Genomic DNA, 20,031 nt, shown 5'->3' with positions numbered 1-20,031 from the left:
TCCCACCGTGAAAGCACCTGTGTGTGTTCCTCGCTCAGTTTCTGAAGGTTGCAGCGCAACGTGACTCAGCCGTATCAATGAAACCGGTGTCCACCTCCATTCTTACCGGTTTGCCGTTCAGTAAGGGAGCGACCGGGGCGTCGGCAGCTATCGCCAGTATCTGTAACAACAACACCTCATTGGTTTGTGCGCCTGGGCTTTTGTCTTCTTGCCCTTTTTGTACCATTTAGGATTTCTTCCTGTACTTTCGCTGCAGGTTATTGGTACTTTCTCCCCCGAGCGCACCCACTTAATATATTCTTTTTTAATGCTGCAGTTTCTGCACACAGCTTCTTTCCAGCAGCAATTTGCTGCTGCCTGACATGTGTTTCCACAGCAGTGGCAGTTTTGTGTCTGCGTTGGTGCTTGTCCCTGGGCCACCATTTTGTGAACTCTCAGCCACCATTTTGTGAGGTGTTGACCTTCCTTCCTTGGCTGCGAGTTCCATCACGGTTGCCATTCCCAGCACTTTCATTTAAGTGTAGTCACCTTTGCGTCAGTAATCTCTTCTGGATCGCTTCACATCTTACGGCAGGCTGCTACAAAAGGTAGAGTCTCGTGGGATCTGAGGTGAGTCGGCTAGCTTGATACAAAACCGACTCGGGGCGCATTTTTCGGAAAGGAGATCAGTAACTAGTGGCGTCCCGCAGGGCTCAGTGCTAGGACCTTTGTTGTTTGTGACGTGTAAATAAATGATCTGTACAAAGAGCTGTACAAAACTCCAGTTAGGCTACAATTGGGATATCGCGCGCAGTGCTGTTCGGCACACTACCAGAAGGACGTGGATGCTTTGGAGAGGGTGCAGAGAAGGTTTACCAGCACGTTGCCTGCCCTGGAGCGCTTCTGCTGTGAGGAGAGGTTGAATAAACTTGGATTGTCGTCACTGCAAAGACGGAAGCTGAGGGGCGACCTGATAGAGGTCGACAGCATACTGAGAGGCATCGAAAGGGTGGGGTGGCGAGTCAGTGGGTACAGGTTCACGGTGAGAGGGGGAAAGTGAGAAGGGAAAAGTGCGGGGAAAGGTTTTCACACAGAGGATGGTGGGTGCCTGGAACGCGTTGCCAGTCGAAGCGCTGGAAGCAGGCACATTAGGAACGTGGGTTGGTACATTAGGAACTTGCAGCGTGGGTTGGTACCTGGGACTTCGATGTTGTGGCTATTACGGAGACATGGGTAGAACAGGGACAGGATTGGCTGTTGCAGGTTCCAGGGTTTAAATGTTTTAGTAGGGTCAGAGGTGGGGGTAAAAGAGGGGGAGGTGTGGCATTGCTTGTCAAAGATAGTATTACAGCGGTGGAAAGGACGATGGATGAAGACTCGCCGTCTGAGGTAGTTTGGGCTGAGGTTAGGAATAGGAAAGGTGAGCTCACCCTGTTAGTAATTTTTTACAGGCCTCCTAATAGTCCTAGAAACGTAGAAGAAAGGATTGCGAGGATGATTCAAGAGAAGAGTGAAAGTAATAGGGTGGTTGTTATGGGGGACTTTAACTTTCCTGATATTGATTGGGAAAGCTATAGCTCAAGTTCGTTAGATGGGTCAGTGTTTGTCCAATGTGTGCAGGAGGGTTTCCTGACACGATATGTAGATAGGCCAACAAGAGGTGAGGCCATACTGGATTTGGTTCTGGGTAACGAACCAGGCCAGGTGTTAGAATTAGAGGTAGGTGAGCACTTTGGGGACAGTGACCACAATTCGGTGACTTTTACTCTAGCGATGGAGAGGGATAAGTGTGCACTACAGGGCAAGAGTTATAGCTGGGGGCAGGGAAATTATGACGCGGTGAGGCATGACTTAGGATGTGTGGCTTGGAAAAGTAAGCTTCAAGACAAGGGCGTAACTGATATGTGGAGCTTGTTCAAGGAGCAACTATTGAGTGTCCTTGATAAGTATGTACCCGTCAGGCAGGAAGGAAAGGGTCGTGCGAGGGAGCCGTGGTTTAATAAGGAATTGGAATCCCTTGTTAAATGGAAGAGGGCGGCCTATCTCAAGATGAGACGTGAAGGTTCAATTGGGGCGATTGAGAGTTATAGGGTAGCCAGGAAGGACCTGAAGAGAGAGCTAAAAGCAGCAAGGAGGGGACATGAAAGGTCCTTAGTAGATAGGATTAGGGAAAACCCTAAGGCTTTCTATAGGTATGTTAGGAATAAAAGAATGACTAGGGTAGGAATAGGTCCAGTCAAGGATAGTAGGGGGAAGTTGCGTGTGGAGGCGGAAGAGATTGGGGAGACACTGAATGAATACTTTTCTTCAGTATTCACTCAGGAACAGGGCATTGTTGTCGATGAGAATACTGAGGCACAAATAAGTAGAATGGATGGCTTTGAGGTATGTAGAGAAGAGGTGTTGGAAATCCTGGAAAAGGTGAAAATAGATAAGTCCCCTGGGCCTGATGGCATTTATCCTAGGATTCTCTGGGAAGCAAGGGAGGAGATTGCAGAGCCATTGGCCTTGATTTTTATGTCCTCTTTGTCTACAGGAGTAGTCCCAGAAGACTGGAGGATAGCAAATGTGGTTCCCTTGTTCAAAAAGGGGAGTAGGGATAGCCCTAGTAACTATAGGCCGGTGAGTCTCACTTCTGTTGTGGGCAAAGTCTTAGAGAGAATTGTAAGGGATAGGATTTATGCACATCTGGATAGGAATAATGTGATCAAGGATAGTCAGCATGGTTTTGTGAAGGGCAAGTCGTGCCTCACAAACCTTATTGAATTCTTTGAAAAGGTGACGAAGGAGGTTGATGAGGGGAAAGCGGTAGATGTGGTATATATGGATTTTAGTAAGGCGTTTGATAAGGTTCCCCATGGTAGGCTACTGCAGAAAATACGGAGATATGGCATTGAGGGTGAGTTGGAGGTTTGGATTAGAAATTGGCTGGATGGAAGAAGACAGAGGGTAGTAGTTGATGGCAAAGTTTCTTCATGGAGTGCCGTCACTAGCGGTGTTCCACAAGGATCTGTTTTGGGACCATTGCTGTTTGTCATTTTTATAAATGACCTGGAAGAGGGGTTAGAAGGTTGGGTGAGCAAGTTTGCGGATGATACGAAAGTCGGAGGAGTTGTTGACAGTGAGGAAGCATGTGGCAGGTTACAGCAGGATATAGAGAAGCTGCAGAGCTGGGCAGAAAGGTGGCAGATGGAATTCAATGTAGCTAAGTGCGAGGTGATTCACTTTGGGAAGAATAACAAAAAGATGGGGTACTGGGCTAATGGTCGGATACTTGGTAGTGTGGATGAGCAGAGGGATCTTGGTGTCCATGTACACAGATCTCTGAAAGTTGCCACCCAGGTAAATAGTGCTGTGAGGAAGGCATATGGCGTACTGGCTTTTATTGGTAGAGGAATTGAGTTCCGGAGTCCTGAGGTCATGATGCAGTTGTATAAGACTCTGGTACGGCCGCATCTGGAATATTGTGTGCAGTTTTGGTCGCCATACTATAGGAAGGATGTGGAGGCATTGGAACGGGTGCAGAGGAGGTTTACCAGGATGTTGCCTGGTATGGAAGGAAAATCGTATGAGGAAAGACTGAGGCACTTGGGGCTGTTTTCACTAGAGAAAAGAAGGTTTAGGGGTGACTTGATTGAGGTGTACAAGATGATTAGGGGGTTAGATAGGGTCGACAGTGTGAACCTTTTCCCGCGTATGGAGTCGGGTATTACAAGGGGGCATAGCTTTAAATTAAGGGGGGGTAGATATAGGACTGAAGTTAGGGGTAGGTTCTTCACTCAGCGAGTTGTTAGTTCATGGAATGCCCTGCCAGTAACAGTGGTGGACTCTCCCTCTTTATGGGCATTTAAGAGGGCATTGGATAGGTATATGGAGGATAGTGGGTTAGTGTAGTTTAGGTGGGCTTGGATCGGCGCAACATCGAGGGCCCAAGGGCCTGTACTGCGCTGTATTCTTCTATGTTCTATGTTCTATGTTCTATGAGATTGCAGAGCCATTGGCCTTGATTTTTATGCCCTCGTTGTCTACAGGAGTAGTGCCAGAAGATTGGAGGCTAGCAAATGTGGTTCCCTTGTTCAAGAAGGGGAGTAGGGATAACCCTAGTAACTATTGGCTGGTGAGTCTCACTTCTGTTGTGGGCAAAATCTTAGAGAGAATTCTAAGGGATAGGATTTATGAACATCTGGATAGGAATAATGTGATCAAGGATAGTCAGCATGGTTTTGTGAAGGGCAGGTCGTGCCTCACAAACCTTATTGAATTCTTTGAGAAGGTGACTAAGGAGGTGAACGAGGGGAAAGCGGTAGATGTGGTGTATATGGATTTTAGTAAGGCGTTTGATAAGGTTCCCCATGGTGGACTACTGCAAAAAATACGGAGGTATGGCATTGAGGGTGAGTTGGAGGTTTGGATTAGGAGTTGGCTGGCTGGAAGAAGACAGAGGGTAGTAGTTGATGGCAAAGGTTCATCTTGGAGTGCCGTCACTAGCGGTGTTCCGCAAGGATCTGTTTTGGGACCATTGCTGTTTGTCATTTTTATAAATGACCTGGAGGAGGGGTTAGAAGGTTGGGTGAGCAAGTTTGCGGATGATACGAAAGTCGGAGGAGTTGCAGACAGTGAGGAAGGATGTGGCAGGTTACAGCGGGATATAGATAAGCTGCAGAACTGGGCAGAAAGGTGGCAAATGGCGTTCAATGTAGCTAAGTGTGAGGTGATTCACTTTGGTAAGAGTAATAAAAAGATGGGGTACTGGGCTAATGGACGGATACTTGGTAGTGTGGATGAGCAGAGGGATCTTGGTGTCCATGTTCACAGATCTTTGAAAGTTGCCACCCAGGTAAATAGTGCGGTGAAGAAGGCATATGGCGTACTGGCTTTTATTGGTAGAGGAATTGAGTTAGAACATAGAACATAGAACATAGAAGAATACAGCGCAGTACAGGCCCTTTGGCCCTCGATGTTGCGCCGATGAGACGTGAAGGTTCAATTGGGGCGATTGAGAGTTATAAGGTAGCCAGGAAGGACCTGAAGAGAGAGCTAAGAGCAGCAAGGAGGGGACATGAAAGGGCCTTAGTTGGTAGGATTAGGGAAAACCCTAAGGCTTTCTATAGGTATGTCAGGAATAAAAGAATGACGAGGGTAGGAATAGGTCCAGTCAAGGATAGTAGTGGGAAGTTGCGAGTGGAGGCTGAAGAGATTGGGGAGACATTGAATGAATACTTTTCGTCAGTATTCAATCAGGAACAGGACATTGTTGTCAATGTGAGTACTGAGTCACAATTAAGTAGAATGGATGGCTTTGAGGTATGTAGAGAAGAGGTGTTGGAAATTAGAACATAGAACATAGAAGAATACAGCGCAGTACAGGCCCTTTGGCCCTCGATGTTGCGCCGATCCAAGCCCACCTAACCTATACTAACCCACTATCCTCCATATACCTATCCAATGCCCGCTTAAATGCCCATAAAGAGGGAGAGTCCACCACTGCTGCTGGCAGGGCATTCCATGAACTTACGACTCGCTGAGTGAAGAACCTACCCCTAACTTCAGTCCTATATCTACCCCCCCTTAATTTAAAGCTATGCCCCCTTGTAATACCCGACTCCATACGCGGGAAAAGGTTCACACTGTCAACCCTATCTAACCCCCTAATCATCTTGTACACCTCAATCAAGTCACCCCTAAACCTTCTTTTCTCTAATGAAAACAGCCCCAAGTGTCTCAGTCTATCCTCATACGATCTTCCTTCCATACCAGGCAACATCCTGGTAAACCTCCTCTGCACCCGTTCCAGTGCCTCCACATCCTTCCTATAGTATGGCGACCAAAACTGCACACAATATTCCAGATGCGGCCGCACCAGAGTTTTATACAACTGCATCATGACCTCAGGACTCCGGAACTCAATTCCTCTACCAATAAAAGCCAGTACGCCATATGCCTTCCTCACCGCACTATTTACCTGGGTGGCAACTTTCAGAGATCTGTGTACATGGACACCAAGATCCCTCTGCTCATCCACACTACCAAATATCCGACCATTAGCCCAGTACCCCATCTTTTTGTTATTCTTCCCAAAGTGAATCACCTCACATTTAGCTACATTGAATTCCATTTGCCACCTTTCTGCCCAGCTCTGCAGCTTCTCTATATCCTGCTGTAACCTGCCACATCCTTCCTCACTGTCAACAACTCCTCCGACTTTCGTATCATCCGCAAACTTGCTCACCCAACCTTCTAACCCCTCTTCCAGGTCATTTATAAAAATGACAAACAGCAATGGTCCCAAAACAGATCCTTGCGGAACACCGCTAGTGACGGCACTCCATGAAGAAACTTTGCCATCAACTACTACCCTCTGTCTTCTTCCATCCAGCCAATTCCTAATCCAAACCTCCAACTCACCCTCAATGCCATATCTCCGTATTTTCTGCAGTAGCCTACCATGGGGAACCTTATCAAACGCCTTACTAAAATCCATATATACCACATCTACCGCTTTCCCCTCATCAACCTCCTTCGTCACCTTTTCAAAGAATTCAATAAGGTTTGTGAGGCACGACCTGCCCTTCACAAAACCATGCTGACTATCCTTGATCACATTATTCCTATCCAGATGTGCATAAATCCTATCCCTTACAATTCTCTCTAAGACTTTGCCCACAACAGAAGTGAGACTCACCGGCCTATAGTTACTAGGGTTATCCCTACTCCCCTTTTTGAACAAGGGAACCACATTTGCTATCCTCCAGTCTTCTGGCACTACTCCTGTAGACAAAGAGGACATAAAAATCAAGGCCAATGGCTCTGCAATCTCCTCCCTTGCTTCCCAGAGAATCCTAGGATAAATGCCATCAGGCCCAGGGGACTTATCTATTTTCACCCATTCTGGAAAGGGTGGGACCTCTATAAACAGGATGGTCTACACCTGAACCTGAGGGGAACCAGTATCCTTGGGGGGAGGTTTGCTAGTGCTCTTGGGGGGGGTTTAAACTAACTCGGCAGGGGCATGGGAACCCAGATTGTAGCTTCAGGGTGCAGGGCCTGGAGTGTAGGGAGGTGAGGAACATGGCATCAATTTCCAAGGAGGGTGCCTGTAAACAGGGAAGTGGCTTGAAGTGTGTATACTTCAATGCAAGAAGTATACGGAATAAGGTAGGTGAACTTGCAGCGTTGGTTGGTATCTGGGACTTCGATGTTGTGGCTATTACGGAGACATGGCTAGAACAGGGACAGGATTGGCTGTTGCAGGTTCCGGGATTTAAATGTTTTAGTAGGGTCAGAGGTGGGGGTAAAAGAGGGGGAGGTGTGGCATTGCTTGTCAAAGATAGTATTACAGCGGTGGAAAGGACGATGGATGTGGACTTGCCATCTGAGGTAGTTTGGGCTGAGGTTAGGAATAGGAAAGGTGAGGTCACCCTGTTAGGAGTCTTTTACAGGCCTCCTAATAGTCCTAGAATCATTGAAGAAAGGATTGGGAAGGTGATTCAGGAGATGAGTGACAGTAATAGGGTGGTTGTTATGGGGGACTTTAACTTTCCTGATATTGATTGGGAAAGCTATAGCTCAAGTTCGTTAGATGGGTCAGTGTTTGTTCAATGTGTGCAGGAGAGTTTCCTGACACAATATGTAGACAGGCCAACAAGAGGTGAGGCCATACTGGATTTGGTTCTGGGTAACGAACCAGGCCAGGTGTTAGAATTAGAGGTAGGTGAGCACTTTGGGGATAGTGACCATAATTCGGTGATTTTTACACTCGTGATGGAGAGGGATAAGTGTGTACTACAGGGCAAGAATTATAGCTGGGGTAAGGGAAATTATGATGCGGTGAGGCATGACTTAGGATGTGTGGCTTGGAAAAGTAGACTCCAAGGCAAGAGTGTAAATGATATGTGGAACTTGTTCAAGGGGCAACTATTGAGTGTCCTTGATAATTATGTACCTGTCAGGCAGGAAGGAAAGGGTCGTGCGAGGGAGCCGTGGTTTAATAAGGAATTGGAATCCCTTGTTAAATGGAAGAGGGCGGCCTATCTCAAGATGAGACGTGAAGGTTCAATTGGGGCGATTGAGAGTTATAGGGTAGCCAGGAAGGACCTGAAGAGAGAGCTAAAAGCAGCAAGGAGGGGACATGAAAGGTCCTTAGTAGATAGGATTAGGGAAAACCCTAAGGCTTTCTATAGGTATGTTAGGAATAAAAGAATGACTAGGGTAGGAATAGGTCCAGTCAAGGATAGTAGGGGGAAGTTGCGTGTGGAGGCGGAAGAGATTGGGGAGACACTGAATGAATACTTTTCTTCAGTATTCACTCAGGAACAGGGCATTGTTGTCGATGAGAATACTGAGGCACAAATAAGTAGAATGGATGGCTTTGAGGTATGTAGAGAAGAGGTGTTGGAAATCCTGGAAAAGGTGAAAATAGATAAGTCCCCTGGGCCTGATGGCATTTATCCTAGGATTCTCTGGGAAGCAAGGGAGGAGATTGCAGAGCCATTGGCCTTGATTTTTATGTCCTCTTTGTCTACAGGAGTAGTCCCAGAAGACTGGAGGATAGCAAATGTGGTTCCCTTGTTCAAAAAGGGGAGTAGGGATAGCCCTAGTAACTATAGGCCGGTGAGTCTCACTTCTGTTGTGGGCAAAGTCTTAGAGAGAATTGTAAGGGATAGGATTTATGCACATCTGGATAGGAATAATGTGATCAAGGATAGTCAGCATGGTTTTGTGAAGGGCAAGTCGTGCCTCACAAACCTTATTGAATTCTTTGAAAAGGTGACGAAGGAGGTTGATGAGGGGAAAGCGGTAGATGTGGTATATATGGATTTTAGTAAGGCGTTTGATAAGGTTCCCCATGGTAGGCTACTGCAGAAAATACGGAGATATGGCATTGAGGGTGAGTTGGAGGTTTGGATTAGAAATTGGCTGGATGGAAGAAGACAGAGGGTAGTAGTTGATGGCAAAGTTTCTTCATGGAGTGCCGTCACTAGCGGTGTTCCACAAGGATCTGTTTTGGGACCATTGCTGTTTGTCATTTTTATAAATGACCTGGAAGAGGGGTTAGAAGGTTGGGTGAGCAAGTTTGCGGATGATACGAAAGTCGGAGGAGTTGTTGACAGTGAGGAAGCATGTGGCAGGTTACAGCAGGATATAGAGAAGCTGCAGAGCTGGGCAGAAAGGTGGCAGATGGAATTCAATGTAGCTAAGTGCGAGGTGATTCACTTTGGGAAGAATAACAAAAAGATGGGGTACTGGGCTAATGGTCGGATACTTGGTAGTGTGGATGAGCAGAGGGATCTTGGTGTCCATGTACACAGATCTCTGAAAGTTGCCACCCAGGTAAATAGTGCTGTGAGGAAGGCATATGGCGTACTGGCTTTTATTGGTAGAGGAATTGAGTTCCGGAGTCCTGAGGTCATGATGCAGTTGTATAAGACTCTGGTACGGCCGCATCTGGAATATTGTGTGCAGTTTTGGTCGCCATACTATAGGAAGGATGTGGAGGCACTGGAACGGGTGCAGAGGAGGTTTACCAGGATGTTGCCTGGTATGGTAGGAAGATCGTATGAGGAAAGACTGAGGCACTTGGGGCTGTTTTCACTAGAGAAAAGAAGGTTTAGGGGTGACTTGATTGAGGTGTACAAGATGATTAGGGGGTTAGATAGGGTTGACAGTGTGAACCTTTTCCCGCGTATGGAGTCGGGTATTACAAGGGGGCATAGCTTTAAATTAAGGGGGGGTAGATATAGGACTGAAGTTAGGGGTAGGTTCTTCACTCAGCGAGTTGTTAGTTCATGGAATGCCCTGCCAGTAACAGTGGTGGACTCTCCCTCTTTATGGGCATTTAAGAGGGCATTGGATAGGTATATGGAGGATAGTGGGTTAGTGTAGTTTAGGTGGGCTTGGATCGGCGCAACATCGAGGGCCCAAGGGCCTGTACTGCGCTGTATTCTTCTATGTTCTATGTTCTATGTTCTATGAGATTGCAGAGCCATTGGCCTTGATTTTTATGTCCTCGTTGTCTACAGGAGTAGTGCCAGAAGATTGGAGGCTAGCAAATGTGGTTCCCTTGTTCAAGAAGGGGAGTAGGGATAACCCTAGTAACTATTGGCTGGTGAGTCTCACTTCTGTTGTGGGCAAAATCTTAGAGAGAATTCTAAGGGATAGGATTTATGAACATCTGGATAGGAATAATGTGATCAAGGATAGTCAGCATGGTTTTGTGAAGGGCAGGTCGTGCCTCACAAACCTTATTGAATTCTTTGAGAAGGTGACTAAGGAGGTGAACGAGGGGAAAGCGGTAGATGTGGTGTATATGGATTTTAGTAAGGCGTTTGATAAGGTTCCCCATGGTGGACTACTGCACAAAATACGGAGGTATGGCATTGAGGGTGAGTTGGAGGTTTGGATTAGGAGTTGGCTGGCTGGAAGAAGACAGAGGGTAGTAGTTGATGGCAAAGGTTCATCTTGGAGTGCCGTCACTAGCGGTGTTCCGCAAGGATCTGTTTTGGGACCATTGCTGTTTGTCATTTTTATAAATGACCTGGAGGAGGGGTTAGAAGGTTGGGTGAGCAAGTTTGCGGATGATACGAAAGTCGGAGGAGTTGCAGACAGTGAGGAAGGATGTGGCAGGTTACAGCGGGATATAGATAAGCTGCAGAACTGGGCAGAAAGGTGGCAAATGGCGTTCAATGTAGCTAAGTGTGAGGTGATTCACTTTGGTAAGAGTAATAAAAAGATGGGGTACTGGGCTAATGGACGGATACTTGGTAGTGTGGATGAGCAGAGGGATCTTGGTGTCCATGTTCACAGATCTTTGAAAGTTGCCACCCAGGTAAATAGTGCGGTGAAGAAGGCATATGGCGTACTGGCTTTTATTGGTAGAGGAATTGAGTTAGAACATAGAACATAGAACATAGAAGAATACAGCGCAGTACAGGCCCTTTGGCCCTCGATGTTGCGCCGATCCAAGCCCACCTAACCTATACTAACCCACTATCCTCCATATACCTATCCAATGCCTGCTTAAATGCCCATAAAGAGGGAGAGTCCACCACTGCTACTGGCAGGGCATTCCATGAACTTACGACTCGCTGAGTGAAGAACCTACCCCTAACTTCAGTCCTATATCTACCCCCCCTTAATTTAAAGCTATGCCCCCTTGTAATACCCGACTCCATACGTGGGAAAAGGTTCACACTGTCAACCCTATCTAACCCCCTAATCATCTTGTAGTTCCGGAGTACTGAGGTCATGTTGCAGTTGTATAAGACTCTGGTGCGTCCGCATCTGGAGTATTGTGTGCAGTTTTGGTCGCCATACTATAGGAAGGATGTGGAGGCACTGGAACGGGTGCAGAGGAGGTTTACCAGGATGTTGCCTGGTATGGTAGAAAGATCGTATGAGGAAAGGCTGAGGCACTTGGGGTTGTTTTCATTGGAGAAAAGAAGGTTTAGGGGTGACTTGATAGAGGTGTACAAGATGATTAGGGGTTTAGATAGGGTCGACAGTGAGAATCTTTTTCCAAGGGGGCATAGCTTTAAATTAAGGGGGGGTAGGTATAGGACAGATGTTAGGGGTAGGTTCTTTACTCAGCGAGTCGTGAGTTCATGGAATGCCCTGCCAGTAGCAGTGGTGGACTCTCCCTCATTATGGGCATTTAAGCAGGCATTGGATAGGCATATGGAGGATAGTGGGCTAGTGTAGGTTAGGTGGGCTTGGATCGGCGCAACATCGAGGGCCGAAGGGCCTGTACTGCGCTGTATTCTTCTATGTTCTATGTTTCAGGCTCACCTTGTTAGACACGTGAACGGGAGGCGGAACGGCGGGACTGAAACCACGTCTGGGCAACAAGTAGCACGTCCAAACAAGGAGTAGGAATCGGCACAGGCTCGCTGGGCCCTGTGTTATCGACCCGACGTGCCAAAGTCTCCGGCCACGTGTATAACTTTGGTGAATTTCTGCAAATACCTTGTAGACGGGGCTGTGACAGGGACCTTATTGGGGTGTCGACGATAATGAGGGCCACGGAGGGCATTTTTGCTGAGTTTGCAGATGGCACAAAGATAGCGAGAGGGACAGGTAGTTTTGAGGAAACGGGCAGGCTGCAGAAGGGGGTGGAGATGAAGGGCGAGTGGGGAAAGAAGTGACCAAGTGTGCGGTTTTGCACTTTGGTAGCAAGAACAATCGGGTAGACGATTTTCTGAACGAGGGAAAGGCTTTGCAAATCTGAAGCGCAGAGGGTCTTGGGAGTCTTAGTTCCAGGTTGTTTCATGATTAACATGCAGGTTCATCCGATGGTTCGGAAGGCAAATGCAGTGTCGGCATTCATTTCAAGCGGGCGAGAAAAAAGGAGCAGAGACGTGCTGCTGAGGCTGCATCAGGTTCTGGTCTGACCACAGGTGGAATATCGGGAGCAGTTTTGTGCCCTGTACCAAAGGAAGGGATGCGCTGGTGTTGGAGGGAGTCTAGAGAAGGTTTACAAGCGTGTTCCCCCTGGGGCTGAAGGGTTTGTCACACGAGGTCTCTGGGTCTATACCCGATGGTGTTTCGAAAGGTAAGGCGGGATCTGACTGAACCTTACAGGCTACTGGGAGGCCTGGTCAGAGTGGATGTGAAGAAGATTAGATTAGATTACATTACATTACAGTGTGGAAACAGGCCCTTCGACCCAACAAGTCCACACCGACCCGCCGAAGCGCAACCCACCCATACCCCTACATTTGCCCCTTACCTAACACTACGGGCAATTTAGCATGGCCAATTCACCTGACCTGCACATCTTTGGACTGTGGGAGGAAACCGGAGCACCCGGAGGAAACCCACGCAGGCACGGGGAGAGCGTGCAAACTCCACACAGTCAGTCGCCTGAGGCGGGAATTGAACCCGATGATCCCACTAGTAGGCGAGACGAGGACCTGGAAGTACAGCCTCAGGGTGAAGGGTCGTCCCTTCAGGCTGAGATGAGGTTGCATTTAAGACAGAGATAGAGAGGTTCTTGATTATAAGGGGATCAAGGGTTGTGGGGAGAGGGCAGGAGAATCGGGGTTGAGAAACCTGTGAGCCACGACCGAATGGCGGAGCGTGGGCCGAATGGCCCGATTCTGCTCCTACGTCTTATGGGCCGTCAGACCTTCCGTGGTCTTGCGGTCATGACAGAAAGCAGTTGTTTCCCAGAGGGTGGCGGCGGTCTGGAATGCACTGCTTGGGAGGGTAGCGAGGCGGGGAACCTCAAAACCTTGAAAAACTACTTGGATGAGCACTGGAAATGTCATAACCTTTCCTGGCTACGGACCAAGTGCTGGAAAGTGGGACTAGAGCAGACTTAGAGTAGCTTTGTCAGTGCGGACTCGGAGGGCCAAAGGGCCTCTTCTGTACTGTGTGACTGTGTGGGGAAGCTTTCTGATTCCCATCTGTTGATTGAGGCCGCCCCATTGATGCTTCCTGATGCGGAGCAGCCGGATGGATCCAAGTGCGCATTGAAGGTGAGAGGGTGGCAGAGAGCTTCGGAGCCTCCGTCCGTTTGGTTCAGGTTTCGTCTCGTCCTGATGCAAGCATCGATGTACGTGCTCAGTGGCTACCAATAGAGTGAAGGTGCAGTTGATCACTGACTCCACGCGTGGTGCTGCAGGTTGTAATGTCTAGACGAAAACAGAACTCGCTGCACCCTTCGGGAGAAGGGTCACTGGACTCGAAAAAGCGTTAATTCTGCTTTTTCCCCACAGATGCTGAGGTTTTGCTTACTGGGTGTTTTGCTTTATTTTGCATTTTAGACCTTGCTTTTTGATTGCACAGCCACTATTAAACCATTAGCTTGCTGTTAGCGCTGCAATTAGCACTCTTGAATCTTGATTTGCAATTCTAAGGAAGCAGACCGAATTGGAATGTTTGGAGCCGAACCAATAAAGGCTGATTTGCTGTAAATTGATCTTCACATCCCCGCCCCGTCGTGCTATTCATTTGCACGAGGTGGGTTGGGGGATGGGAGTTCACACTTTCCAAGACAAGATGGATTAGTCTGTAAGAGGTACTGTTCGTAAAGGTGAGCGAGCCGAGATTTCCTGACAGTGAGATTTTTCGGTCAGAATTCGAACCTGCTCCAATCATTTGCCTTGTGGGGAGGCAGGGATTTTTCACATTGGTAACAGCTGAGATTTTTAGAACGTCGAACAGAGCAGCGCAACAACAGGCCCTTCGGCAACTGTGAGAAACAAAACTCACTCACAATTCAGCCTGAGACAAAGCCTTGGAAACAAGAACATTTAATTCTTTACGGCCTTGCAAGAACAGGCGTTTTGCTCAAGCAATCAGGCTAGCAAAAGCGCGCGAAAACAAAACATGTAAGCATTCTTATTCAGTTTGCAAGTTGCGGAATCACGCCTCCCTTTTCCCATCCTATCATAAGCCGATTACCTCACTCGTTTTTCTCTAATTTTCCTTATCTGACTACCCTGCTGTCCTTGTCCTTGTCTGTTACAGCCTGTCTGCTATTTTATCCAGTTCCCCTTATCATACTATAAGCTTATTGTGAAATGCCCCTACTGCTACTTTTGTGGTCAGCTACAACACTTTAAAGTTATTTCTTAGTTTACAACTATTTCTTAAACAAAAACCTCTATATTCGTTAAAATCTTAGCCTTAAGTATGCTGCAAGAATCCCGCGACCGTTTGTGTAATGTTCCCCTTCCCCTCCCCCCACAACACCCCGTCACCCATCTGCAAAAACAACATCTCTAACTGCATTTCTAATCTCCCACAAACTGTCAGGGACATTTAAGCTACTGCTCGGCGAGCACACGCTGGACGGCAGTAAATTGAGGGGTGTGTAGGTTAGGTTGATCTTAGATTAAGAAAACTGCTCGGCACGACATCGTGGGCCGAAGGGCCTGTACTGTGCAATGTTCTAACTGCAGGCACATCCACACACATCAAAGACATGGAGGGCTCGGCTGAATCTATTGCTTTCTTCTCTACGTGTCACGTTTCATCGAGGTAGCGTCCTAGGCCCAAGCATCTTCAGCGAGTGGTGAGAATATGCAGTGCACTGCCTGAGAGAGAGGGTGCTGGAGGCAGATTCAATGGTGACTTTGGTCGGAGGGTCGGATACTTATCTGAAGAGAGAATATTTGCTGCAGGGCGAGTGGGACTGGGGAAGTTGCTCGTGCAGAGAGCTGATGCAGACATGACAGGCTGAATGTATCATTCAATGCGTGCAGTTCTGCAGTTGGTTACCGCCTCCTCAAAAACGCTGTGCTGGTCACGTGAGAAGTCACGTAAGCTTAGCCCTGACCCACTTGATTGGTGAGATACTGACGATCTCTACATGACCATGAGACAGTGGTTCACTGACAGGGGAAAAAAAGCAACTGCTGTAAACGGACCTGCTGCTCTCGTTAGAAATCCTGGGAGGACTACGGCGACAGGGAAACTGTCAGCAGTGATCTACAAGTCTTTGAACAGAATCAAGCTGATTGAAAACATGGAGGACAAATGGGACTTGAGGCAGTCCGCGGTATTGTAGTTATCGCTTCTCGGCCTTTTGGCTAAGATCAAGTGTAGTATCTGTTCTTCAGAGCAGGTAAATGACCCCAGTGAGGGCCTGGATAGCTACCTCAGCCCAGCGAAGGTCCAGCAGTTTGTGCACACCATGGGGATGCAGACAGCTACCCCAGAGACAGGACAGTCAAATGGACAATGGTAACCCCATAAACTGGGGGTTAAAGAAGTTTTTCCTTTGCTCTCATATAACAGGGCACCCACTCAGTAGGTGGGTTCCGCTGAAGCCACAGCTAAATAATAAGAGACTGGATGGTTAATGAAGGGAACTGTAAATAGGATAACTGTAAATTTGAGTAATTCAATCTGTTCTTTACGACATGGAATGTATATATTTATGAACGATATGACAAATTGTACAAGTACCAAAGATTTATTTATATGAATAAAGTATATTTTGAAATAAAAAAAAAAAAAAAAAAAAAAATCTGTTCTTATCAGTTTAATATCTGATACGTCCCTTATCTGGGGACCATATATTAAATTGATTTTTGGAGCAGGGAGATGGAATAGGGGCTTGCTCCGTCCACTCCACGCATCGACCTGGTATTGCAGTACCTCCGGGAACGGTGCACCCCTCATCTAAAAACAGCTTCATGTTTATAACTCAGGCTTTCGGTGCTTTGTGTCTGCTGGATGGGTTTGAGTACCAAGTGCTTCATTTCTCACACCTCACATCCAACCGGGCGTGAGTCGATTCAAACTCGTCTGTTCTAAGGTGGCTGCTCAGCTCCCGCTCCCTATCCTTCTCTCGCCATCTCTGTCTCTTGCGCACCTTGACACTTGCTCTCAATGTCATCCCCTCGGACCCCTGCTGCGTGCTGCACCTTCCCGCCAACGCCGGGCCCCGATCACACCACATGGTGTCAGAATTTGGGAGTCGCAGCAACCGTAGCTGCCCACCAGCTTTTCATACTCGCGAGCGACATTTCAGAAAAACAAGAGAAGGTCAACTGTGCTACGTTGCTGCATGCTGCTGGGGATGAAGCTATCTCGGGGTTCAGTCGTTTTGATTTTGATGACTTGAAAGAGAGATTTCGAGAACACTGTGAGCTAGGACAAAAATCATCGGGACGTATTTAAGGCACATGCTTTTCATCAGACTGCAAGGGCAGGCGGAATCGATAGGTACGTATGTGACTGACCGGAAAAACGAGGCAAAGGACTGTGAGTTTCAGCCATTTTCCGATTCACGGAGCCACGACAGAATCGTGTGTGCTATCACGAATGACTGAGTCAGAGGCAGGTTACTCAGAGAGTCAATTCTCACTGGGAAAAGCAAAGAGACAGCACTAACTCGACAACAGCACGTGAGAAAACGTAGAACAAACAAACCAATGTTTGCTGACCGGAACTGGCCTGGAAAGATAATAAGGCAGGTAGGAGCACTGCAGATTATCCGGCACCTGGGCTGTGTACGCAGGGACTGGCACAACACCCCCTTGCCTTCTTTTGCACTTAGAATGCTGCCAGTTCTGGCTGAGGCAGCAAAGTCAGTCTCACACAAGCAGCGTGTGCCAGCTGTCTGTGACAACAAATTCCAAAGACTCACAACCCTCTGAGAGAAGACGTTTCTCCTGATCTCACTCTTAAATTGGTGCCTCTTTATTCTGTTCAGTTCTAGACACTCCCATGAGGGAAAATGTCCTCTCAGCATTTACCCTGTCGAGCCACGTAAGAATCCAATATGTTTCAATAAGATTGTGTCTCATTCATTTAAACTCAGGATCTACACTCATCTGGAGGTAGGGTTTACCGGGCTCAGTTTTACTGAAAAGCTGACCTCCGGCTAGTTCAGCAAATAGGTCGTTGAGCAAAGGGAAAGGAAACCGCCTAGCACACACCAGCAGGTGAACTGTTGCAGCATGATATTGCGGCTCCGGCACTCAATCCCTCTACGAATGAAACCTAACAGCCTTCTTAACAGCACTATCCACTTGGGTGGCAACTTTCAGGGATCTATGTACATGGGACTCCAAGATCCCTCTGCACATCCACACTACCAAGAATCTTTCCATCGACCCAGTACTCTGCCTTCCTGTTATTCTTCCCAAAGTGCATCACCTCACATTTAGCTGCATTGAACTCCATTTGCCACCTCTCAGCCCAATTCTGCAGTTTATCCAAGTCCCCCTGCAACCTGTAACATTCTTCCACACTGACCACCACTCCACCGACTTTAGCGTCGTCTGCAAATTTACTAATCCATCCACCTATGTTATGCCTGCATCTAAGTCATTTATAAAAATGACAAACAGCAGTGGTCCCAAAACAGACCCTTGTGGCACACCACTAGTAACCGGACTCCAGGCTGAATATTTTCCATCAACCACCACCCGCTGCCTTCTTTCAGAAAGCCAGTTTCTAAGCCAAGCTGCTAAATCACCCTCAGTTCCATGCCTCTGCATTTTCTCCAACAGCCTACCACGTGGAACCTTATCAAAGGCTCCCGGCGTCCTGCTTCTCTATCCCATTGAAAACAATAGCGTGCTTCTTTAGAATTCTTGATCAGTCACTCTCAGAATCTTGACAAGTGATTGCCTTCGGCCCAGTTGAGTTTGATTCTGTCCAACCACATTCTTGCCCATAAAGCTCTAAGATTTCCTTTGTTGACGCGCAGGCTGTGTCTTCAGACTGACCGTATAACTGAACGTTCCCACCGTGAAAGCACCTGTGTGTGTTCCTCGCTCAGTTTCTGAAGGTTGCAGCGCAACGTGACTCAGCCGTATCAATGAAACCGGTGTCCACCTCCATTCTTACCGGTTTGCCGTTCAGTAAGGGAGCGACCGGGGCGTCGGCAGCTATCGCCAGTATCTGTAACAACAACACCTCATTGGTTTGTGCGCCTGGGCTTTTGTCTTCTTGCCCTTTTTGTACCATTTAGGATTTCTTCCTGTACTTTCGCTGCAGGTTATTGGTACTTTCTCCCCCGAGCGCACCCACTTAATATATTCTTTTTTAATGCTGCAGTTTCTGCACACAGCTTCTTTCCAGCAGCAATTTGCTGCTGCCTGACATGTGTTTCCACAGCAGTGGCAGTTTTGTGTCTGCGTTGGTGCTTGTCCCTGGGCCACCATTTTGTGAACTCTCAGCCACCATTTTGTGAGGTGTTGACCTTCCTTCCTTGGCTGCGAGTTCCATCACGGTTGCCATTCCCAGCACTTTCATTTAAGTGTAGTCACCTTTGCGTCAGTAATCTCTTCTGGATCGCTTCACATCTTACGGCAGGCTGCTACAAAAGGTAGAGTCTCGTGGGATCTGAGGTGAGTCGGCTAGCTTGATACAAAACCGACTCGGGGCGCATTTTTCGGAAAGGAGATCAGTAACTAGTGGCGTCCCGCAGGGCTCAGTGCTAGGACCTTTGTTGTTTGTGACGTGTAAATAAATGATCTGTACAAAGAGCTGTACAAAACTCCAGTTAGGCTACAATTGGGATATCGCGCGCAATGCTGTTCGGCACACTACCAGAAGGACGTGGATGCTTTGGAGAGGGTGCAGAGAAGGTTTACCAGCACGTTGCCTGCCCTGGAGCGCTTCTGCTGTGAGGAGAGGTTGAATAAACTTGGATTGTCGTCACTGCAAAGACGGAAGCTGAGGGGCGACCTGATAGAGGTCGACAGCATACTGAGAGGCATCGAAAGGGTGGGGTGGCGAGTCAGTGGGTACAGGTTCACGGTGAGAGGGGGAAAGTGAGAAGGGAAAAGTGCGGGGAAAGGTTTTCACACAGAGGATGGTGGGTGCCTGGAACGCGTTGCCAGTCGAAGCGCTGGAAGCAGGCACATTAGGAACGTGGGTTGGTACATTAGGAACTTGCAGCGTGGGTTGGTACCTGGGACTTCGATGTTGTGGCTATTACGGAGACATGGGTAGAACAGGGACAGGATTGGCTGTTGCAGGTTCCAGGGTTTAAATGTTTTAGTAGGGTCAGAGGTGGGGGTAAAAGAGGGGGAGGTGTGGCATTGCTTGTCAAAGATAGTATTACAGCGGTGGAAAGGACGATGGATGAAGACTCGCCGTCTGAGGTAGTTTGGGCTGAGGTTAGGAATAGGAAAGGTGAGCTCACCCTGTTAGTAATTTTTTACAGGCCTCCTAATAGTCCTAGAAACGTAGAAGAAAGGATTGCGAGGATGATTCAAGAGAAGAGTGAAAGTAATAGGGTGGTTGTTATGGGGGACTTTAACTTTCCTGATATTGATTGGGAAAGCTATAGCTCAAGTTCGTTAGATGGGTCAGTGTTTGTCCAATGTGTGCAGGAGGGTTTCCTGACACGATATGTAGATAGGCCAACAAGAGGTGAGGCCATACTGGATTTGGTTCTGGGTAACGAACCAGGCCAGGTGTTAGAATTAGAGGTAGGTGAGCACTTTGGGGACAGTGACCACAATTCGGTGACTTTTACTCTAGCGATGGAGAGGGATAAGTGTGCACTACAGGGCAAGAGTTATAGCTGGGGGCAGGGAAATTATGACGCGGTGAGGCATGACTTAGGATGTGTGGCTTGGAAAA

At 47.8% G+C, this 20,031-nt stretch overlaps 1 non-coding gene and 1 pseudogene across 1 annotated transcript; both read left to right on the top strand.

Moving 5' to 3' along the window:
- The first annotated feature begins 15,492 nt into the window (after positions 1 to 15,492).
- LOC148152311 (U2 spliceosomal RNA) lies at positions 15,493 to 15,585 on the top strand (annotated as a pseudogene).
- Positions 15,586 to 15,917: 332 nt separating this feature from the next.
- Positions 15,918 to 16,105, top strand: LOC148152310 (U2 spliceosomal RNA). The gene has a single exon (XR_015758837.1). It is a non-coding gene; the product is annotated as a U2 spliceosomal RNA (small nuclear RNA).
- The last annotated feature ends 3,926 nt before the right edge of the window (positions 16,106 to 20,031 follow it).

The sequence above is a fragment of the Chiloscyllium plagiosum genome, unplaced genomic scaffold (genome assembly GCF_037043375.1).
Source record: "Chiloscyllium plagiosum isolate Xiang-an unplaced genomic scaffold, Cpla_swu_hap1 HiC_scaffold_1, whole genome shotgun sequence".
In the NCBI taxonomy this organism is placed as follows: Eukaryota; Metazoa; Chordata; class Chondrichthyes; order Orectolobiformes; family Hemiscylliidae; genus Chiloscyllium; species Chiloscyllium plagiosum.
The sequence above is the reverse complement of the archived record's forward strand: the minus strand, read 5'-3'. Positions and strand labels throughout refer to the sequence as shown.